The 25,657-nt window shown below is 47.9% G+C and overlaps 1 pseudogene; it reads right to left on the reverse strand.

Moving 5' to 3' along the window:
• Positions 1 to 16,338, reverse strand: part of LOC135519761 (chloride channel protein 1-like) — a 32,974-nt pseudogene extending 16,636 nt beyond the window's left edge.
• Between the last annotated feature and the right edge of the window lie 9,319 nt (positions 16,339 to 25,657).

Consider the following 25,657-nt stretch of genomic DNA (forward strand, 5'->3'; position numbering starts at 1 on the left):
CCACAGGAGATCCTACAACAGACAGACAGGGGACAGAGAGTCAGGAACCAACAGGAGATTCTACAACAGACAGGGGACAGAGAGTCAGGAATCCACAGGAGATTCTACAACAGACAGACAGGGGACTGGGAGTCAGGAACCCACAGGAGATCCTACAACAGACAGACAGGGGACTGGGAGTCAGGAACCCACAGGATATTCTACAACAGACAGACAGGGGACATAGAGTCAAGAACCCACAGGAGATTCTACAACAGACAGACAGGGGACTGGGAGTCAGGAACCCACAGGAGATTCTACAACAGACAGACAGGGGACAGAGAGTCAGGAACCCACAGGAGATTCTACAACAGACAGACAGGGGACAGAGAGTCAGGAACCCACAGGAGATTCTACAACAGACACAGACAGACAGGGGACTGGGAGTCAGGAACCGACAGGAGATTCTACAACAGACAGACAGGGGACAGAGAGTCAGGAACCCACAGGAGATTCTACAACAGACACAGACAGACAGGGGACTGGGAGTCAGGAACCGACAGGAGATTCTACAACAGACAGACAGGGGACAGAGATTCAGGAACCCACAGGAGATTCTACAACAGACAGACAGGGGACTGGGAGTCAGGAACCCACAGGAGATTCTACAACAGACAGACAGGGGACTGGGAGTCAGGAACCCACAGGAGATTCTACAACAGACAGACAGGGGACAGAGAGTCAGGAATCCACAGGAGATTCTACAACAGACAGACAGGGGACAGAGAGTCAGGAATCCACAGGAGATTCTACAACAGACAGACAGGGGACAGAGAGTCAGGAACCCACAGGAGATTCTACAACAGACAGACAGGGGACAGAGAGTCAGGAACCCACAGGAGATCCTACAACAGACAGACAGGGGACAGAGAGTCAGGAACCAACAGGAGATTCTACAACAGACAGGGGACAGAGAGTCAGGAATCCACAGGAGATTCTACAACAGACAGACAGGGGACTGGGAGTCAGGAACCCACAGGAGATCCTACAACAGACAGACAGGGGACTGGGAGTCAGGAACCCACAGGATATTCTACAACAGACAGACAGGGGACAGAGAGTCAAGAACCCACAGGAGATTCTACAACAGACAGACAGGGGACTGGGAGTCAGGAACCCACAGGAGATTCTACAACAGACAGACAGGGGACAGAGAGTCAGGAACCCACAGGAGATTCTACAACAGACAGACAGGGGACAGAGAGTCAGGAACCCACAGGAGATTCTACAACAGACACAGACAGACAGGGGACTGGGAGTCAGGAACCGACAGGAGATTCTACAACAGACAGACAGGGGACAGAGAGTCAGGAACCCACAGGAGATTCTACAACAGACACAGACAGACAGGGGACTGGGAGTCAGGAACCGACAGGAGATTCTACAACAGACAGACAGGGGACAGAGATTCAGGAACCCACAGGAGATTCTACAACAGACAGACAGGGGACTGGGAGTCAGGAACCCACAGGAGATTCTACAACAGACAGACAGGGGACTGGGAGTCAGGAACCCACAGGAGATTCTACAACAGACAGACAGGGGACAGAGAGTCAGGAATCCACAGGAGATTCTACAACAGACAGACAGGGGACAGAGAGTCAGGAATCCACAGGAGATTCTACAACAGACAGACAGGGGACAGGGAGTCAGGAATCCACAGGAGATTCTACAACAGACAGACAGGGGACTGGGAGTCAGGAACCCACAGGAGATTCTACAACAGACAGACAGGGGACTGGGAGTCAGGAAACGACAGGAGATTCTACAACAGACAGACAGGGGACTGGGAGTCAGGAACCCACAGGAGATTCTACAACAGACAGACAGTGATCAGAGAGTCAGGAATCCACAGGAGATTCTACAACAGACAGACAGGGGACAGAGAGTCAGGAACCGACAGGAGATTCTACAACAGACAGACAGGGATCAGAGAGTCAGGAATCCACAGGAGATTCTACAACAGACAGACAGGGGACAGAGAGTCAGGAACCGACAGGAGATTCTACAACAGACAGACAGGGATCAGAGAGTCAGGAATCCACAGGAGATTCTACAACAGACAGACAGGGGACAGAGAGTCAGGAATCCACAGGAGATTCTACAACAGACAGACAGGGGACAGGGAGTCAGGAACCCACAGGAGATTCTACAACAGACAGACAGGGGACAGAGAGTCAGGAACCCACAGGAGATTCTACAACAGACAGACAGGGGACAGAGAGTCAGGAATCCACAGGAGATTCTACAACAGACAGACAGGGGACAGAGAGTCAGGAATCCACAGGAGATTCTACAACAGACAGACAGGGGACAGAGAGTCAGGAATCCACAGGAGATTCTACAACAGACAGACAGGGGACAGAGAGTCAGGAATCCACAGGAGATTCTACAACAGACAGACAGGGGACAGGGAGTCAGGAACCCACAGGAGATTCTACAACAGACAGACAGGGGACAGAGAGTCAGGAATCCACAGGAGATTCTACAACAGACAGACAGGGGACAGAGAGTCAGGAACCCACAGGAGATTCTACAACAGACAGACAGGGGACAGGGAGTCAGGAACCAACAGGAGATTCTACAACAGACAGGGGACAGAGAGTCAGGAATCCACAGGAGATTCTACAACAGACAGACAGGGGACAGAGAGTCAGGAACCCACAGGAGATTCTACAACAGACAGACAGGGGACAGAGAGTCAGGAACCCACAGGAGATCCTACAACAGACAGACAGGGGACAGAGAGTCAGGAACCAACAGGAGATTCTACAACAGACAGGGGACAGAGAGTCAGGAATCCACAGGAGATTCTACAACAGACAGACAGGGGACAGAGAGTCAGGAATCCACAGGAGATTCTACAACAGACAGACAGGGGACAGAGAGTCAGGAACCCACAGGAGATCCTACAACAGACAGACAGGGGACTGGGAGTCAGGAACCCACAGGATATTCTACAACAGACAGACAGGGGACAGAGAGTCAAGAACCCACAGGAGATTCTACAACAGACAGACAGGGGACTGGGAGTCAGGAACCCACAGGAGATTCTACAACAGACAGACAGGGGACAGAGAGTCAGGAACCCACAGGAGATTCTACAACAGACAGACAGGGGACAGAGAGTCAGGAACCCACAGGAGATTCTACAACAGACACAGACAGACAGGGGACTGGGAGTCAGGAACCGACAGGAGATTCTACAACAGACAGACAGGGGACAGAGAGTCAGGAACCCACAGGAGATTCTACAACAGACACAGACAGACAGGGGACTGGGAGTCAGGAACCGACAGGAGATTCTACAACAGACAGACAGGGGACAGAGATTCAGGAACCCACAGGAGATTCTACAACAGACAGACAGGGGACTGGGAGTCAGGAACCCACAGGAGATTCTACAACAGACAGACAGGGGACTGGGAGTCAGGAACCCACAGGAGATTCTACAACAGACAGACAGGGGACAGAGAGTCAGGAATCCACAGGAGATTCTACAACAGACAGACAGGGGACAGAGAGTCAGGAATCCACAGGAGATTCTACAACAGACAGACAGGGGACAGGGAGTCAGAAATCCACAGGAGATTCTACAACAGACAGACAGGGGACTGGGAGTCAGGAACCCACAGGAGATTCTACAACAGACAGACAGGGTACTGGGAGTCAGGAACCGACAGGAGATTCTACAACAGACAGACAGGGGACTGGGAGTCAGGAACCCACAGGAGATTCTACAACAGACAGACAGTGATCAGAGAGTCAGGAATCCACAGGAGATTCTACAACAGACAGACAGGGGACAGAGAGTCAGGAACCGACAGGAGATTCTACAACAGACAGACAGGGATCAGAGAGTCAGGAATCCACAGGAGATTCTACAACAGACAGACAGGGGACAGAGAGTCAGGAACCGACAGGAGATTCTACAACAGACAGACAGGGATCAGAGAGTCAGGAATCCACAGGAGATTCTACAACAGACAGACAGGGGACAGAGAGTCAGGAACCCACAGGAGATTCTACAACAGACAGACAGGGATCAGAGAGTCAGGAATCCACAGGAGATTCTACAACAGACAGACAGGGGACAGAGAGTCAGGAACCCACAGGAGATTCTACAACAGACAGACAGGGGACAGGGAGTCAGGAATCCACAGGAGATTCTACAACAGACAGACAGGGGACAGAGAGTCAGGAACCCACAGGAGATTCTACAACAGACAGGGGACAGAGAGTCAGGAACCCACAGGAGATCCTACAACGGACAGACAGGGGACAGAGAGTCAGGAACCCACAGGAGATCCTACAACAGACAGACAGGGGACAGAGAGTCAGGAACCCACAGGAGATCCTACAACAGACAGACAGGGGACAGGGAGTCAGGAACCCACAGGAGATTCTACAACAGGGAGTGAAGGAGTGTTATCGGTATACAGAGAGGTGTAGTGAAGGAGTGATAGTGGTATAGAGAGAGGTGTAGTGAAGGAGTGTTAGCGGTATACAGAGATGTGTAGTGAAGGAGTGTTAGCGGTATACAGAGAGGTGTAGTGACGTACAGCAGAGAGGTCATAGTGCAGCGGTTAGGGCTTTATACAGTACCTCCTAGAGGAGTGCCGAAACAGCAGCCCACCCCCACGGCACAGCCCACTGTCAGAATGTCTGTGTAACCACAGGGGTTCTACTGACAGAGACGAGAGGGAGGAGAGAGGGGGAGAGGGAGGGAGGGGAGGCGAGAGAGAGGTAGAAAATACAGAACAGCACAGCAGAGAATCGCCAAACCAAACAAGCTCACCAGAGAGTCACACAAGCCCTGAACAAATCATCAAAATAGACAGAGAAAGAGGGAGACCAGATAGACAGAACATGATGTCTAGTCAATAGGATAAAATGCTCAGGCCATTGCAGATAGAATTACTTACACCTAGCAATATTCATTATTCATTACACAGTTATTTCCATTCTATACAAAACATTTATATCTGTAACATTCTATGCATTGCACCCTACTGCTCCATAACCTCCAGGTCTCTAGAGGTGCATGTAGGGATATGTTGGCGGTACTTGCCTCCCACGGGGGCAGCGAAGCAGGTGGCCACTCCCATGGCACACGCACATACCAGCAGGTCCTGGTTATGGGCACTACTCTGGGGCACTAGAAAAGTCTGCAGCACCCGGCCTCACCCTACTAGAATCTGAAGTCAAACGTCTGCTGTTTGCTGATGATCTGGTACTTCTGTCACCAACCAAGGAGGGCCTACAGCAGCACCTAGATCTTATGCACAGATTCTGTCAGACCTGGGCCTTGACAGTAAATCTCAGTAAGACCAAAATAATGGTGTTCCAAAAAAGGTCCAGTCACCAGGACCACAAATACAAATTCTATCTCGACACTGTTGCCCTAGAGCACACAAAAAAACTATACATACCTTGGCCTAAACATCAGTGCCACAGGTAACTTCCACAAAGCTGTGAACGATCTGAGAGACAAGGCAAGAAGGGCATTCTATGCCATCAAAAGGAACATAAATTTCAACATACCAATTAGGATTTGGATAAAAATACTTGAATCAGTCTTAGAGCCCATTGCCCTTTATGGTTGTGAGGTCTGGGGTCCGCTCACCAACCAAGACTTCACAAAATGGGACAAAAACCTAATTGAGACTCTGCACGCAGAATTCTGCAAAAATATCCTCCGTGTACAACTTAGAACACCAAATAATGCATGCAGAGCAGAATTAGGTCGATACCCACAAATTATCAAAATCCAGAAAAGAGACGTTAAATTCTATAACCACCTAAAAGGAAGCGATTCCCAAACCTTCCACAACAAAGCCATCACCTACAGAGAGATGAACCTGGAGAAGAGTCCCCTAAGCAAGCTGGTCCTGGGGCTCTGTTCACAAACACAAACACATCCTACAGAGCCCCAGGACAGCAGCACAATTAGACCCAACCAAATCATGAGAAAACAAAAAGATAATTACTTGACACATTGGAAAGAATTAACAAAAAAACAGAGCAAACTAGAATGCTATTTGGCCCTACACAGAGAGTACACAGCGGCAGAATACCTGACCACTGTGACTGACCCAAAATTAAGGAAAGCTTTGACTATGTACAGACTCAGCGAGCATAGCCTTGCTATTGAGAAAGGCCGCCGTAGGCAGACATGGCTCTCAAGAGAAGACAGGCTATGTGCTCACTGCCCACAAAATGAGGTGGAAACTGAGCTGCACTTCCTAACCTCCTGCCCAATGTATGACCATATTAGAGAGACATATTTCCCTCAGATTACACAGACCCACAAAGAATTCGAAAACAAATCCAATTTTGAAAAACTCCCATATCTACTGGGTGAAATTCCACAGTGTGCCATCAGAGCAGCAAGATTTGTGACCTGTTGCCACGAGAAAAGGGCAACCAGTGAAGAACACGCACCATTGTAAATACAATCCATATCTATGTTTATTTATTTTATCTTGTGTCCTTAACCATTTGTACATTGTAAAAACATTGTATATATATATATAATATGACATTTGTAATGTCTTCATTGTTTTGAAACTTCTGTATGTGTGATGTCTACTGTTAATTTTTATTGTTTACTTCACTTTATATATTATCTACCTTACTTGCTTTGGCAATGTTAACACATGTTACCCATGCCAATAAAGCCCCTTGAATTGAATTGAATTGAGAGAGAGAGAGAGAGAGAGAGAGAGAGAGAGAGAGAGAGAGAGAGAGAGAGAGAGAGAGAGAGAGAGAGAGAGAGAGAGAGAGAGAGAGAGAGTAATAACAGCAACAAGAACAAGAGTTGTGAAACTTATTACTCAGGTCAAAGGTCATGCTAGTCAGAGAAAATACCTGACCTTGTATTAGTGGCTGGGAAAATCCCCTGCTACTCACAGAGACAAAGAGCACAGAGGTAGATCCACCATACACATGATCTGCGTAGACATGGACAATTTGCTCTGACTTGAATTCTCAAATGGGTCACATTGTATCAGCAAAGATTAATCATGTTATAATTGCTATGTTTGACAGTTGACCAGCCTCCAGAAAAGGAAAAATGTTGAGGAGTTGAGTACATTTGTTGAGGAGTTGAGTAAATTGTTTCTGTCCCACAAGGGGTGGAGGAAAAAACATGACAGAAGATGATTTATTATACTACTCACTGGGAGAGAAGAAGACAGAAAGGAGGAGAGGGAAGATACAGTAAGGGACTAAAGGAAGGAAGGAGAGGAAGAGGAGGTGAAGAAGCAGAGAGATAAAAAGAGGATGAGAGAATAGATACAGAGAGAGAGTTAGAGAAAGAGGTCTTAGAGAGAGAGGTCAGAGAAAGAGTTAGAGAAAGAGGTCAGAGGTCAGAGAGAGAGAGAGAGGTCAGAGAGAGAGTTAGAGAAAGAGGTCTTAGAGAGAGAGGTCAGAGAAAGAGTTAGAGAACAAGGTCAGAGAGAGATAATACTAATAATTGGAGGAGAGGAGTAGGCCCACCTCTTTCCCCACGGGCATGCCACTGCCCAGGCCGGCGGTCAGCCAGATGACTTTGGCCACAAAGGCTTTAAGAGTTAGATACTCCTTCAACACCACCCCTCGCAGAATGGTCTTCAGCTCAGGAATACCAGAACCTACATGAGACAGAACAACAGAGAGAATGTTGGAGAAAAAGATTGAACGAAAGGTAGATCCTGGAAACAGAGCAGTTATATCCCACTTATGTACTTTTGGGCAACTGGGTGGGAGAAATAGATGGAGATAAGGAGAGCAACACTATGTTCAGTACCTACCTATGGCCTGATGGGCGACTATGTTGCAGAAGAGGGAGGTGAATATGATGAGGACCATGGGGTAGAAGACCCAGGCCAGGTACTGGATCAGGACATTCCCCCTCAGCTCCCAGTGCATCCACTTATACGCTGGGAGAGGCGAGAGAGGAGTAGGAGGAGAGGACAGAGGAGTAGGAGGAGGAAGAGGAGGAGGAGGAGGAAGAGGAGACATAGGAGGAGGAGGAAGAGGGGAGAGAGGAGTAGGAGGAGGGGACAGAGGAGGAGGAGGATGAAGAGGGGAGAGAGGAGGAAGAGGAGACATAGGAGGAGGAGGAAGAGGGGAGAGAGGAGTAGGAGGAGGGGACAGAGGAGGAGGAGGAGGAGGATGAAGAAGGGAGAGAGGAGGAAGAGGAGACATAGGAGGAGGAGGAAGAGGGGAGAGAGGAGTAGGAGGAGGGGACAGAGGAGGAGGAGGAGGAGGAAGAGGGGAGAGAGGAGGAAGAGGAGACATGGGAGGGGGAGGAAGAAGAGGGGAGAGAGGAGTAGGAGGAGGGGACAGAGGAGTAGGAGGAGGAGGAGGAAGAGGGGAGAGAGGAGGAAGAGGGGACAGAGGAGTAGGAGGAGGAGGAGGAAGAGGGGAGAGAGGAGGAAGAGGGGACATAGGAGGAAGTGGAAGAAGAGGGGAGAAAGGAGGAAGAGGAGACATAGGAGGAGGAGGAAGAAGAGGGGAGAGTGGAGCAGTGGGTTACACTCTTAGGAAAAAAAAGGTTATATCTAGAACCTAAAACAGTTCTTCAGCTTCCCCATAGGAGAACCCTTTGATGATCCCTTTTTGAGTCCAGGTAGAGTAGAACCCTTTCCACACAGGGTTCTATATGGAACCAAAAGGGTTATAATTGAAACCAAAAAGGGTTCAACCTGGAACCAAAAAAGGTTCTCCTATGGGGACAGCCAAAGAACCCTTTTGGAAGCCTTTTTTCTGTGTGTAGCGCAGGGAAAGGCAAGGTAGAGTGTAGAGCAGGGAAAGGCAGGGTAGAGTGTAGAGCAGGGAAAGGCAGGGTAGAGTGTAGAGCAGGGAAAGGCAGGGTAGAGTGTAGAGCAGGGAAAGGCAGGGTAGAGTGTAGAGCAGGGAAAGGCAGGGTAGAGTGTAGAGCAGGGAAAGGCAGGGTAGAGTGTAGAGCAGGGAAAGGCAGGGAAGAGTGTAGAGCAGGGAAAGGCAGGGTAGAGTGTAGAGCAGGGAAAGGCAGGGTAGAGTGTAGAGCAGGGAAAGGCAGGGTAGAGTGTAGAGCAGGGAAAGGCAGGGTAGAGTGTAGAGCAGGGAAATGCAGGGTAGAGTGTAGAGCAGGGAAAGGCAGGGAAGAGTGTAGAGCAGGGAAAGGCAGGGTAGAGTGTAGAGCAGGGAAAGGCAGGGTAGAGTGTAGAGCAGGGAAGACTGTAGAGCAGGGAAAGGCAGGGAAGAGTGTAGAGCAGGGAAGACTGTAGAGCAGGGAAGAGTGTACAGCAGGGAAGACTGTAGAGCAGGGAAAGGCAGGGTAGAGTGTAGAGCAGGGAAGACTGTAGAGCAGGGAAAGGCAGGGAAGAGTGTAGAGCAGGGAAGACTGTAGAGCAGGGAAAGGCAGGGAAGAGTGTAGAGCAGGGAAGACTGTAGAGCAGGGAAAGGCAGGGAAGAGTGTAGAGCAGGGAAGACTGTAGAGCAGGGAAGAGTGTAGAGCAGGGAAAGGCAGGGAAGAGTGTAGAGCAGGGAAGACTGTAGAGCAGGGAAAGGCAGGGTAGAGTGTAGAGCAGGGAAGACTGTAGAGCAGGGAAAGGCAGGGAAGAGTGTAGAGCAGGGAAGACTGTAGAGCAGGGAAAGGCAGGGAAGACTGTAGAGCAGGGAAGAGTGTAGAGCAGGGAAAGGCAGGGAAGAGTGTAGAGCAGGGAAGACTGTAGAGCAGGGAAAGGCAGGGTAGAGTGTAGAGCAGGGAAGACTGTAGAGCAGGGAAAGGCAGGGAAGAGTGTAGAGCAGGGAAGACTGTAGAGCAGGGAAAGGCAGGGAAGAGTGTAGAGCAGGGAAGACTGTAGAGCAGGGAAAGGCAGGGAAGAGTGTAGAGCAGGGAAGACTGTAGAGCAGGGAAAGACAGGGAAGAGTGTAGAGCAGGGAAGACTGTAGAGCAGGGAAATGCAGGGTAGAGTGTAGAGCAGGGAAAGGCAGGGTAGAGTGTAGAGCAGGAAAAGGCAGGGTAGAGTGTAGAGCAGGGAAAGGCAGGGTAGAGTGTAGAGCAGGGAAGACTGTAGAGCAGGGAAAGGCAGGGAAGAGTGTAGAGCAGGGAAGACTGTAGAGCAGGGAAAGGCAGGGAAGAGTGTACAGCAGGGAAGACTGTAGAGCAGGGAAAGGCAGGGAAGAGTGTAGAGCAGGGAAGACTGTAGAGTAGGGAAGACTGTAGAGTAGGGAAGACTGTAGAGCAGGGAAAAGCAGGGAAGAGTGTACAGCAGGGAAGAGTGTAGAGCAGGGAAAGGCACGGAAGAGTGTAGAGCAGGGAAGACTGTAGAGTAGGGAACGGCAGGGAAGAGTGTACAGCAGGGAAGACTGTAGAGCAGGGAAAAGCAGGGAAGTGTGTAGAGCAGGGAAAGGCAGGGAAGAGTGTACAGCAGGGAAGACTGTAGAGCAGGGAAAAGCAGGGAAGTGTGTAGAGCAGGGAAGAGTGTAGAGTAGGAAGAGGAGGGAAGAGTGTAGAGCAGGGAAGAGCAGGGAAGAGTGTACAGTCGTGGCCAAAAGTTTTGAGAATGATACAAATATTAATTTCCACAAAGTCTGCTGCCTTAGTGTCTTTAGATATTTTTGTCAGATGTCACTATGGAACACTAAAGTATAATTACAAGCATTTCATAAGTGTCAAAGGCATTTATTGACAATTACATGAAGTTGATGCAAATAGTCAATATTTGCAGTGTTGACCCTTCTTTTTCAAGACCTCTGCAATCCACTCTGGCATGCTGTCAATTAACTTCTGGCCACATCCTGACTGATGGCAGCCCATTCTTGCGTAATCAATGCTTGGAGTTTGTCATAATTTGTGGGTTTTTGTTTGTCCACCCGCCTCTTGAGGATTGACCACAAGATCTCAATGGGACAAAGGTCTGGGGGGTTTCCTGGCCATGGACCCAAAATATCGATGTTTTGTTCCCCGAGCCACTTAATTATCACCTTTGCCTTATGGCAAGGTACTCCATCATGCTGAAAAAGGCATTGTTCGTCACCAAACCGTTCCTGGATGGTTGGGAGAAGTTTCTCTCTGAGGATGTGTTGGTGCCATTCTTTATTCAGTACTCTGTTCTTAGGCAAAACCCCACACATGAATGGTCTCAGGATGCTTTACTTTTTCTGGCATGACACAGGACTGATAGTAGCGCTCACCGTCTTCTTCGGACAAGCTTTTTTCTGGATGCCCCTAACAATCGGAAAGGGGATTCATCAGAGAAAATGACTGCTGCCATTCCTGAGCAAGCTCTGTACTGGTGGTGCCCCAATCCCGTAGCTGAATCTACTTTAAGAGACGGTCCTGGCACTTACTGGACTTTCTTGGGCGCCCTGAAGCCTTCTTCACAACAATTGAACCGCTCTCCTTGAAGTTCTTGATGAGCTGATAAATGGTTGATTTAGGTGCAATCATACTAGCAGCAATATCATTGCCTGTGAAGCCCTTTTTGTGCAAAGCAATGATGACGGCACGTGTTTCCTTGCAGGTAACCATGATTGACAGAGGAAGAACAATGATTCCAAGCACCACCCTCCTTTTGAAGCTTCCAGTCTGTTTTTAAAACTCAATCAGCATGACAGAGTGATCTCCAGCCTTGTCCTCCTCAACACTCACACCTGTGTTAACGAGAGAATCACTGACATGATGTCAGCTGGTCCTTTTGTGGCAGGGCTGAAATGCAGTGGAAATGTTTTGGGGGGATTCAGTTCATTTGCATGGCAAAGAGGGACTTTGCAATTAATTGCAATTCATCCGATCACTCTTCATAAAATTCATAACATTGTGTATATGCAAATTGCCATCATACAAACTGATGCAGCAGACTTTGTGAATATGTATATTTGTGTCATTCTCAAAACTTTTGGCCACGACTGTAGAGCAGGGAAGAGTGTAGAGCAGGGAAGGTCAACATCTGTACATCTATGCATTTCAACATCATCCCCACAGTGACCGCATGTACTTATCCCAACCAGAAGCCATGGATTACAGGCAACATCCTCACTGAGCTAAAGGCTAGAGCTGCCCCTTTCAAGGAGCGGGACACTAGTCCAGATGCTTAGAAGAAATGCCACTACGTCCTCCGACGAACCATCAAACAGGCAATACAGGCCTAAGATCGAATCCTACTACACTGGCTCTGACACTCATCGGATGTGGCAGGGTTTGCAAACTATCACGGATTACATAGGTAAACCCTGCCGAGAGCTGCCCAGTGACGCAAGCCTACTAGATGGGCCACCCCCAGGTGGTGAGGGTAGGCAACAACACATGCGCCACGCTGTCCCTCAACATGGGGGCCTCTCAGGGGTGTGTGTTCAGTCCCCTCCGGTACTCCCTGCTCACTCATGACTGAGTGACCACGTATGACTACAACACCCTCATTAAGTTTGCCGATAATACGATGGTGGTAGGCCTGATCACTGACGACGATGAGACAACCTATAGGGAGGAGGTCAGAGACCTGGCAGAACAACCTCTCCCTCAATGTGGCCAAGACGAAGGACCTTATCGTGGACTACAGGAAACAGGGCAGAACATGCATGTAGTGGAGCGGGTCAAGAGCTTCAAGTTCCTCAGTGTCCAAATAACTAAGGACCTATCATGGCCCAAATGCACCTACACAGTCATGAAGAGGGCACGACATCGCCTCTTACCCCTCAGGAGACTGAAAAGATTTGGCATGGGCCCTCAGTTCCTCAAACAATTCTACAGCTGCATCATTGAGAGCATCTTGACTGGCTGCATCACCACTTGGTATGGCACCTGCTCAGCTTTTGACCGCAAGGCACTACAGAGGGTAATGCATACGGCCCAGTACATTACTGGCGGCGAACTCCCTGCCATCCAGGACCTCTATGCAAGATGGTGTCAGACGAAGGCCCCAAAAACTGTCAAAGACTCCAGTCACCAAGTCATAGACTGTTCTCTCTGCTACCGCACGGCAAGCAGTACCGGAGCACCAAGTCTGGGACCAAAAGGCTCCTGAACAGCTTCTAACCCGAAAGTCATAAGACCGCTGAAGATCATCAAATGGCTTCCCAGACGATTTACATGGACCCCTTTATTATTTATTTACACTGTTTCTTTTACAATGACTCTTGCACTGGCTAAATGTACACTCACTAGACTCTACCCACACACACCACACTGACACTCCAACCCAGGCACACACACACGCTACATAACCCACACATACAAACATATTGACACCACACACACACGCTACATAACCCACACATACAAACATATTGACACCACACACACACGCTACATAACCCACACATACAAACATATTGACACCACACACACACACACACTCACACGTAGATGCACTTTCACACTCTTCACATACGCTGCTGCTACTCTGTTAATTATATATCCTGATTGCCTAATGACGTTCGCCTCGTTATTGTTCTCATTGTCTTATTATTTCCTTTTTTATTCAGCAAATATGTGTCTTACTTTTTAACTCTGTATTGTTGGTTAGGGGCTCGTAAGTAAGCATTACACTGTGAAGTCTACACCTGTGGTATTCTGCGTCTCTTGTGTAGTAGGCCTAAATTGATGTCAAATACCTCATGATATTGCTCATCTGTTTTTATCCTGTCTTGTATGGCCATCGAGTGAGGGAACCTGGTCTGCTACAGCCACATTGGATTATGGGGACTGTAGTCAAGTACCTTGTAAGCTCTTGGCACTGGTGTAGTCCATGCTCCAGCTGACCAGGGCCATGGTGAGGCCCAGCAGCACCAGGAAGATCCAGTCCTCCCCCAGCTTGGTCACGATGTACCACTGTATATGAGTCACACAGTCTGGACCAACACAATAAGTTATATTACTGTATGTGTTTAGGCCTCAAAATAACTTTTACCGGGGGTTATTTACAGTGATGTAGCTAGAACTAGTCCTTGTCTCTCACCGTGGCATTTGGAGTAGGGGCGGGGCTTCTTTGTGGAGGAGGTGTGGCTGAGATATGACTCCATAGTGAAGGTGTTGTTGGCCACGCCCCCGTCTGGCATTGACCATGTTGTTTTCTGCTTTCTGCTTCCTCCATTGTCTCTCTGTCAGCAGCCGTGTGGCTGGGAACAACCGAGATGTTCCCTGTACTCCCTGTAGAGCTGGACAGAGGAAAGACTATATTACCCAGGAAGCAATGTTGAATCTACATTATAATACCCAGCTGTCCCATGGACCTGGACAGAGCAGGATACTACATATAATTACCAAGATCAATAGATCTTACCAGAGATAGAGCAAAGACTATATAATATTACCCAGAAACCCTTGCAATTTCCTGGACAGAGCAGACTTCATTACCCAGAAAGCCTTCTAGTTCTCTTCATTACCAAGAGGCTCCCTAGAATCAGAGGAAATTAAAAGGGGGATCATAAAACAGAGTGGTGGAGAAAACTGAATCCGGCACAGTGGGATAGCTGGAGATAACGAGGTAGAGAGGGAATGTGCGGCGTATCTGTAAGGGATACACACCAACCTGAATACCCTGCCGCAGGCCAGAAATAGACAAAACGGGCCAAGAGATCGGAAAAAACAGAAATAGACAAAACGGGCCAAGAGATCGGGAAAAATCCCTCCCTGAGTGGAAGCTGGACAGGAGCCAGATTGCCAGAGGAAGAGATCCCAGGAAGACAGAACATTCCACACCTTCCTCTTGAAAGAAAGAAAGAAAGAAAGAAAGAAAGACAGACAGACAGACAGACAGACAGACAGACAGACAGACAGACAGACAGACAGAGGGGTGAGAGGGGTGAGTGAGAGCTGCTAACAGATTCAGAGAGTGAAGGGCAGGGTGACATTCAGAGTTAATTAAAAAATACTAATAACCAAAGATTCCTGGGTCCCTGGTGAGTGTGTGTCTGTGTGGTGCCTCATGTCCTAATATCTGTGTCTGTCCGTCAGTGACTGGGTCAGATCATATTATTAACCTTGTGTCCCAAGACAGGGCTATATTGTCAGGGCTGACCACACATGTACACAACTAACTAGTGACCCCTCGCAGGGAATGGAAGTAGTAGTGATTTAATCATATTTAAGAATAATATTCTTAAATAATAATAATTAGTCATATTTAATATTGTACTTTGACAATGTCAGATATGGAAACTAATTTGTGACTGACAGTACTGGAAATATAATATATCAAATCAAATGTTATTTGTTAAATATGCTGAATTACAACAAGACCTTACCTTGAAGTGCTTACTAACAAGCCCTTAACCAACAATGCAGCTCAAGAAATAAAGTTACTTAATAAACGAAAGCAAATCAAATGCTAATCAATCAAAAAGTAACAAAATAAATGTACATAACAATAGTGAGGCTATATATAGGGGGTACCGGTCCGAGTTAATGTGCAGGGGTACAGGTGTGCCGAGGTTATTTGTAAAGTGACTATGCATTGATAATAAACAGCGAGTAGCAGCAGTGTAAAAACAAACAGAGGGGGGAGGTCAATGTAAATAGTCCAGGTGGCTATTTGATTAGTTGTTCAGCAGTCTTATGACTTGGGGATAGAAGCTGTAAATGAGCATTTTGGTCCTAGACTTAATGCTCCAGTACCACTTGGAACTCCAAGTGGTTCCTCTGGTTGCACATGTGACATGCTAGTAGAAATGAGGTAAAACGGATTTAAGTTTGCTTCTCTTAAAGTCCCTGGCCACTAGCAGCACCTCTTTTGAGCATGTTCTTGTTTGCGTATGGCCTTCTACAGCTGGTTGAGTGTGGTCTTAGAGCCAGCGTCGATTTGTGGTGGTAAATAGACGGCTACCAAAAAAACAGATGAGAACCCTCTTGGTAGATAGTCTGGTCTACAGCTTATCATGATGTAATCTACCTCAGGCAAGAAATACCTTGAGATTTCTTTAATATTAGACATCGCGCACCAGCAGTTATTGACAAATAGACCCACACCCCCGCCCCTCCTCTTACCAGACGTAGCTGCTCTGTCCTGACAAAACACGGACAAGCCAGCCAGCTCTATATTATCTGTGTTGTCGTTCAGCCAGGTCTCTGTAAAACATAAGATATTATTTGATTTGAGTTAGGATTTGTGACTGACAGTACTGGAAATATAATATATGCATACAAAGGTACAGATGTACAAGGTAAAATACCGTACACACCTATTGGGATGTTCTCTCTATATCTCAAAACAATCGGACCTATTCCCCCTCCTCCCTTTCATCTCCCCCAAACTTTCCCCCTCACCATCCCCCTCCGCTGTCCACTGCCCATCCCTTAACCATCGCCTTCTGGGGTGAATTTAGAGCCATCTTAGACTCATTGCTCACTGAGACACTTCTCAGCAAACCTCTCTCTCTCAGATCTGTGTAACAACCTAATTAGACCATTTGGTACAGATAGTAATATAGTATTTAACAAGATATTACATGGTGAAAAAGACAAAACATTCCAAACGTCGGATGGATTGTCTCTCCCATGATGTGATGTCTTAAAACCAGGCTTCTCAAACTATAGCAAACTGACTAACTATAGCTTACTGACTTACAATAGCCTACTGACTGACTATAGCCTACCGACTGACAAGTGCCTACTGACTGACTATAGCCTACCGACTGACAAGAGCCTACTGACTGACTATAGCCTACCGACTGACAAGTGCCTACTGACTGACTATAGCCTACTGACTGACAAAAGCCTACCGACTGACAAAAGCCTACCGACTGACAAGAGCCTACTGACTTACAATAGCCTACTGACTGACAAAAGCCTACCAACTGACAAAAGCCTACCGACTGACAAAAGCCTACCGACTGACAAGAGCCTACTGACTTACAATAGCCTACTGACTTACAATAGCCTACTGACTTACAATAGCCTACCGACTGACAAGAGCCTACCGACTGACAAAAGCCTACTGACTGACAAAAGCCTACCGACTGACAAAAGCCTACTGACTGAGAAGAGCCTACTGACTAGCAATAGTCTACCAACTGACAAAAGCCTACTGACTATAGCCTACTGACTGACTATAGCCTACTGACTGATCATAGTCTACTGACCCAGACAATAGGCTACCGACTGAATATAGCCTACTGACTCACTTAACTGTAGCCTACTGACACAGACTACAGCCAACTGACTGACTATAGCCTACTGACTGACTACAGCCTACCTACCCAGACTACAGCCTACTGAACCAGACTAAAGCCTACTGACTCAGACAATAGTCTAGTGATTGACTATAGTCTACTTACCCATACTATAGTCTACTGACCCAGACTACTCCCTACTGACCCAGACTTCATTCTACTGACCCAAACTACATCCTACTGACTGACTACAGCCTACTGACCTAGACTACAGTCTACTGACTGACTATAGCCTACTGAACCAGACCAAAACCTACTCACCCAGGTGACAGCCTACTGACCCAGCCTACAGAATATTATAGCCTACTGATTGTCTATAGCCTACTGACTGACTACAGCCTACCCCCCAGACTACAGCCTACTGACTGACTAAAGCATACTGATTGACTATAGCCTACCGACTGACCAAAGCCTACTGACTGACTATAGCCTACTGACTAATCATAGTCTACTGACCCAGACAATAGGCTACCAACTGAATATAGCCTACTGACTCACTTAACTGACACAGACAATAGCCTACTGACTCAGACTACATCCTACTGACCCAGACTATAGTATAGACTGACTATAGTCTACTGACCCAGACTACACCCTACTGACTGACTAAAGCCTACTGACTGAGTACAGCCTACTGACCCGAGACTATAGCCCACAGACCAAGACCATAGTCTACTGACTAACTATAGCCTACTGACCCAGACTACAGTCTACTGACTGACTATAGCCTACTGACCCAGATTATAACCTAATGACCCAGATGCCAGCCTACTGACTCAGACTATAGCATATTGACTGACTATAGTCTACTGACCAAGACCTTAGCCTACTGACCGAGACTATAGCCTACTGACTGGCAATAGCCTACTGACTGACTACAGCGTACTGACTGACTATAGGCTACTGACCCAGAGTATAGGCTACTGAATGACTATAGTCTACTGACTGACAATAGCCTACTGACCCAGACTACAGCCTACTGACTGACTATAGCCTACTGACCCAGACCAAACCCTACTGACCAAGACCATAGCACACTGACCAAGACCATAGCCCACTGACTACAGCCTAAGGACCCAGACTACAGCCTACTGACTAACTATAGTCTACTGACTGACTATAGGCTTTTGACCCAGAATACACCCTACTGACAGACTATGGCCTACTTGCTGACTATAGCCAACTGAATGTCTATAGTCTACTGACTGACTATAGCCTACATACCCAGACTATAGTCTACTGACCCAGACTATAATAGCCTACTGACCCAGACTATAGCCTAGGGACCCAGAGAAAAGCCTACTGACTGACTACAGTTTACTGAGCCAGACTATAGCCCAAAGACCCAGACTATAGTATACAGAATGGCCCACTGACCAAGACCAGAGTCTACTGACTGATTATAGCCTACTGACCCAGACTATAGCCTACTGACCCAGACTACAGCCTTAGGGACCCAGAGAAAAGCCTACTGACTGACTACAGTTTACTGACCCAGACTACAGCCTAGGGACCCAGAGAAAAGCCTACTGACTGACTACAGTTTACTGAGCCAGACTATAGCCAGACTATAACCAGACTATAGTACACAGACTGGCCCACTGACCAAGACCAGAGTGTACTGACTGACAATAGCCGACTGACTGACTACAGCCTACTGATTATAGCATACTGACCCAGACCATAGCCTACCGACCCAGACAACAGCATACTGACCCAGACTATAGCCTATTGACTGACTATAGGCTACTGACACAGACTATAGCCAACTGACTGACTACAGCCTACCTACCCAGACTACTGCCTACTGACCCAAACTACAGCCTTCTGACCTAGACTACAGTCTACTGACTGACTACAGCCTACTGACCCAGACCAAAACCTACTCACCCAGCCTACATAATATTATAGCCTACTGATTGTCTATAGCCTACTGACTGACGACAGCCTACCTACCCAGACTACAGTCTACTGACCCAGACTACAGCCTACCGACTGACCAAAGCCTACTTACCCATACTATAGTCTACTGACCCAGACTACTGACAATAGCCTACTGACTGACAATAGCCTACTGACTGACTATAGCCTACTGACCCAGACTATAGCATATCTACTGACTATAGCCTACTGACTGACTATAGCCTACTAGCCCAGACTATAGCCTTCTGACCCACCAGATTATAGCCCAAGTACCCAGACTATAGCCTACTGACTGACTATTGCCTACTGACTGACTATAGTCTACTGACTGACTATAGCCTACTGACTGACTATAGCCTACTAGCCCAGACTATAGCCTTCTGACCCACCAGATTATAGCCCAAGTACCCAGACTATAGCCTTCTGACTGACTATTGCCTACTTACTGACTATAGCCTATTAGCCCAGACTACAGCTTACTGAATGTCAATAGTCTTCTGACTGACGACAGCCTACCTACCCAGACAATAGCCTACTGACTGACTATAGCCTACTGACCCAGACTGTAACCTAATGACCCAGACTTTATCCAACTGACTGACTATAGCCCACTGACTGACTATAGTCTACTGACCCAGACTGTAGCCTAAGGACCCAGACAACAGCATACTGGCTGACTGTAGCCTACTGACTAACTATATCCTACTGACTGACTATAGCCTAAGGACCATGTCTATAGCCTACTGACTGACTATTGCCTACTGACTGACTATAGCCAACTGACCCAGACTATAGCCTTTTGTCTGACTATAGCCTAAGAACCCAGACTATAGCCTAAGGACCTAGACTCTAGTCTACTGACTGTAGCCTGCTGACTGACTATAGCCTAAGGACCCAGACTATAGCATACTTGCTGACTATATGCTACTGACTGACTGTAGCCTACTGACCAAGACTACAGCCCACTGTCTGACTATAGCCCACTGGCCCAGACTATAGTCTACTACCTGACTATAGCCTAAGGATCCAGACTACAGCCCACTGACTGACTATATGCTATTGACCCAGACTATAGCCTACTGACCCAGACTATGTCCTACTGACCCAGACTACAGCCTACTGACTGACCATAGCCTACTGACTAACTATTCAGACTGATGTTGTTGTGTTAGTGGAGAACATTAAGTGATTTACTTCCAGGTCACACAGCTGTGTTGACCCCTGGCCTGGCTGAGAGAGGATGTGACCTCTGGAGCTGTGGCTGTGCTGACAGACACACACCAACAGAGAGTCTCTCTCTCTCTGTGTGTGTCTCTCCCTCTGTGTGTGTGTGTATTTGTGACCTGAAAGTGAAAACCTGTATGGATATTCTGCTCCTCTTACAACATGGGACACACCTCACTACATAAGCCCAGTCCACCATCATCAGAAGGGGTTTAGCTAGCTTACTTCAAAATATTGTAGAAAATCATCCCCGGCCGTGTCAAGGCATTGAATAAATAAACAGTATAAAGATAGTGTACCAGTATCAACAGCTCCACACAACCTTCTCCCATGTTTCTCTCCCCCTCTGTAACCCACACACACACACACACACACACACGCACACACACACACACACGCACACGCACACGCACACGCACACGCACACGCACACGCACACGCACACGCACACGCACACGCACACGCAGCCCCATCATAGTGATCATCCCTGTGTGATAGACGTGGGTACCTCCAGTGGGGGGATATTAAGCCTGTAAATAGTGTGACTAATTTAAATGTCTTATTTTTATCTGACCTCTGGTCCCATAGACACTCTGCTATGGCCAGGGATTAAGGATTTGCCTTGGGCAAGAGGCCACCACGTCTCTGCAACCTCCAAGACGGTTAGAGGGAGGAGAAGAGGGAGAGGGGAAAGACACAGGAGAGAAGAGGAGGGGGGCAGAGGAAGGGGACGGGCCTCCTTGGGTAGACCTCAACTCTATCCTAGCACCTCCAAGGGAAAGAAAGAGAGGATAGGAAAGAGAGGAAGAAAAGAGAGAGGAGGAGAGGGAGAGGGAGAAGAGGGGGAATTGAGGCAGCCTTAGGCAGCTTTCCACCATTCCAGTCATTACAATGAGCCCATCCTCCTATAGCTCCTCCCACCAGACTCCACTGTTGAGGATTTAAAATGATAAAGCCGAGGAGACAGAGCATAGAAATACAATGAATAGAACGGGCTTGGAACCTCTAACCCTGGAAATTTGACTGGTAAACTCATGGGTACACACAATGTAATTTTGTTGACGTTGAGGGAGAGGTTATTTTCCTGGCACCACACTGCCAGGGCCCTCACCTCGTCCCTGTAGGATGTCTCGTCATTGTTGGTAATCAGGCCTACTACTGTTGCGTCTGCAAACTTGATGATTGAGTTGAAGGCGTGCATAGCCACGCAGTCATGGGTGAAAAGGGAATACAGGAGGGGGCTGAGCACACACCCTTGTGGGGCCCATGTGTTGAGGATCCGTGTGGTGGAGGTGTTGTTTCCTACCTCCACCACCTGGTAGAGGCCCGTCAGGAAGTCCAGGACCCAGTTGCACATGGCAGGGTCGAGACCCAGGGCCCAAGCTTAATGATGAGGTTGGAGGGTACTATGGTGTTGAATGCTGAGCTATAGTCAATGAACAGCATTCTTACGTAGGTATTCCTCTCGTCCAAATGGGATAGGGCAGTGTGCAGTGCAATGGCGATTGCATTGTCTGTGGATCTATTGGGGCGTTAAGCAAATTGAAGTGGGTCTAGGGTGTCAGGTAAGTTAGAAGTGATATGATTCTTAACTTACCTCTCAAAGCACTTCATGATGACAGAAGTGAGTGCTACGGGGCAGGAGTCATTTAGTTCAGTTACCTTTGCTTTCTTGGGTACAGGAATGATGGTGGACATCTTGAAGCAAGTGGGGACAGCAGACCGGGATAGGGAGAGATTGAATATGTCTATAAACACTCCAGCCAGCTGGTCCGTGCATGCTCTGAGGATGCGGCTAGGGATGCCATCTGGGTGGTATTGGCTTGAGGGGGAAAATACATCGCTGTGACTATAACCGAAGATAATTCTATTGGGAGGTAATACGGTCTGTATTTGATTGTGAGGAATTCTAGTTCTGGGGAACAGAAGGACTTGAGTTTCTGTATGTTATCACAATCACACCATGAGCAGTTAATCATGAAACATACACCACCCCACTTCTCCTTCCTGGAGAGCTCTTTATTCCTATCTGCGCAATGTACTGAGAACCCAGCTGGCTGTATGGACGGAAAGTATATCCCGAGAGAGCCATGATTCCGTGAAACAGAGTAGGTTACAGTCCCTGATGTCTCGCTGGAAGGAGATCCTCGCCCTAAGCTCGTTTATTTTATTGTCCAGAGACTGAACATAAGCAAGTAATATACTCAGAAGTGGTGGATTATGTGCATGCCTCCTGAGTCGGACTTGAAGTCAACTCCGAATACCTCTTCTATGCTGGTGGCGTCTTGGAGCAGCATCTGGGATAGGTTAAATTGCCCTGGGGGGTACGAACAAAGGATCCAATTCGGGAAAGTCGTATTCCTGGTCATAATGCTGATGAGTTACCGTTGCTCTGATATCCAAAAGTTATTTCCGGCTGTATGTAATAACACAAAAAACGAAATACTGCAAAGTTGCTTAGGAGCTAGAAGCATAGCTGCCATGTCTGTCGGCGCCATCTTGCCACATCAGAGAAATAGAGGCTGTTCCAACTCAATATTAGGATGGTGTTCCTAATGTTTGCTATACTCAGTGTATGGATGAGTGGTGGGCCATGCAATCTCGTACATGAAGAAGCAACGGGCATTCAGATTATCTTGTTGAATAAAGGAGAGAATGAGGGAGGACTAGGTTCTCTACAGCGTCACATATTTATGTCATCACACCAGCAGGTCAGACAAGCACATAACACCTGAACACAGAACACTATTGAGGTTAGAGAGATAGAGAGAGAGGGAGGAAGGAAGGAAGAGACAGATGAAGAGACAGACAACGAGACGTACAGAGGAAAAAGACCAATTAGCTGAATGTGGACTACAGGGGAAGAGGAGAGCATGCCCCCATCCACATTTACAGGGCTGTAGTGGAGCAGGTCGAGAGCTTCAAGTTCCTTGGTGCCCACATCACAGCCTCAGGAAAAGAGTGGTGCGGTCAGTCCAGTACATCACTGTGGCTGAGCTCCCTGCCATCCAGCACCTCTATATCAGGCGGGGTCAGCGGAAGAACTGAAACAATTCCATAGACTGTTCACTCTGCTACCGTCCGGCAAATGGTACCGAAGCATTGGCTCCTGGGCCAATAGGCTTTGAGACAGCTTCCACCCGTGAGCCATAAGACTGCTAAATAGCCAGACTACTAAATAGTCAGTGAATAGTACCCAAACTATCTGCAATGACTATCTTGCACTGACCAAACGCACACTCACTAGGTGATATACTGTATACAAAACATATGCACACACGAACTCACACACATTACATTGACACTCCCACACATACACGCAGACCAACACAACACAAAAACACATACATACACATTACACACACTGTTACACGGCATTTGCTCCTACTACTCTTCTTTAGTTTACACTTATCTATTCTGAAGCCGTCACTTTACCCCGCCTTCAGGTACATACAGTTGGACGTTTACATACACTGAGGTTGGAGTCATTAAAACTTGTTTGTCAACCACTCCACAAATCTCTTGTTAATAAACTATAGATTCGGCAAGTCGGTTAGGACATCTACTTTGTGCATGACACAAGTAATTTTCCCAACAATTGTTTACAGATTATTTAATTTATAATTTACTGTATCACAATTCCAGTGGGTCAGAAGTGTACATACACTAAGTTGACTGTGCCTTTAAACAGCTTGGAAAATTCCAGAAAATTATGTCATGGTTTTAGAAGCTTCTGATAAGCTAATTGACATAATTTGAGTCAATTGGAGGTGTATCTGTAGATGTATTTCAATGCCTTCCTTCCTTCAAACAGAGTTCATCTCAGCCTATGCCTCCCTCCAGTCCCTCGACTTCTTGGCACTGACGGAAACATGGATCACCACAGACAACACTGCTACTCCTACTGCTCTCTCTTCGTCCGCCCACGTGTTCTCACACACCCTGAGAGCTTCTGGTCAGCGGGGTGGTGGCACCGGGATCCTCATCTCTCCCAAGTGGTCATTCTCTCTTTCTCCCCTTACCCATCTGTCTATCGCCTCCTTTGAATTCCATGCTGTCACAGTTACCAGCCCTTTCAAGCTTAACATCCTTATCATTTATCGCCCTCCAGGTTCCCTCGGAGAGTTCATCAATGAGCTTGATGCCTTGATAAGCTCCTTTCCTGAGGACGGCTCACCTCTCACAGTCCTGGGCGACTTTAACCTCCCCACGTCTACCTTTGACTCATTCCTCTCTGCCTCCTTCTTTCCACTCCTCTCCTCTTTTGACCTCACCCTCTCACCTTCCTCCCATACTCACAAGGCAGGCAATACGCTCGACCTCATCTTTACTAGATGCTGTTCTTCCACTAACCTCATTGCAACTCCCCTCCAAGTCTCCGACCACTACCTTGTATCCTTTTCCCTCTCGCTCTCATCCAACACTTCCCACACTGCCCCTACTCGGATGGTATCACGCCGTCCCAACCTTCGCTCTCTCTCCCCCGCTACTCTCTCCTCTTCCATCCTATCATCTCTTCCCTCTGCTCATACCTTCTCCAACCTATCTCCTGATTCTGCCTCCTCAACCCTCCTCTCTTCCCTTTCTGCATCCTTTGACTCTCTATGTCCCCTATCCTCCAGGCCGGCTCGGTCCTCCCCTCCCGCTCCGTGGCTCGACGACTCATTGCGAGCTCACAGAACAGTGCTCCGGGCAGCCGAGCGGAAATGGAGGAAAACTCGCCTCCCTGCGGACCTGGCATCCTTTCACTCCCTCCTCTCTACATTTTCCTCCTCTGTCTCTGCTGCTAAAGCCACTTTCTTCCACTCTAAATTCCAAGCATCTGCCTCTAACCCTAGGAAGCTCTTTGCCACCTTCTCCTCCCTCCTGAATCCTCCTCCTCCCCCTCCTCCCTCTCTGCAGATGACTTCGTCAACCATTTTGAAAAGAAGGTCGACGACATCCGCTCCTCGTTTGCTAAGTCAAACGACACCGCTGGTTCTGCTCACACTGCCCTACCCTGTGCTCTGACCTCTTTCTCCCCTCTCTCTCCAGATGAAATCTCGCTTCTTGTGACGGCCGGCCGCCCAACAACCTGCCCGCTTGACCCTATCCCCTCCTCTCTTCTCCAGACCATTTCCGGAGACCTTCTCCCTTACCTCACCTCGCTCATCAACTCATCCCTGACCGCTGGCTACGTCCCTTCCGTCTTCAAGAGAGCGAGAGTTGCACCCCTTCTGAAAAAACCTACACTCGATCCCTCCGATGTCAACAACTACAGACCAGTATCCCTTCTTTCTTTTCTCTCCAAAACTCTTGAACGTGCCGTCCTTGGCCAGCTCTCCCGCTATCT

Source organism: Oncorhynchus masou, chromosome 29 (assembly GCF_036934945.1).
Source record: "Oncorhynchus masou masou isolate Uvic2021 chromosome 29, UVic_Omas_1.1, whole genome shotgun sequence".
Lineage (NCBI taxonomy): Eukaryota > Metazoa > Chordata > Actinopteri > Salmoniformes > Salmonidae > Oncorhynchus > Oncorhynchus masou.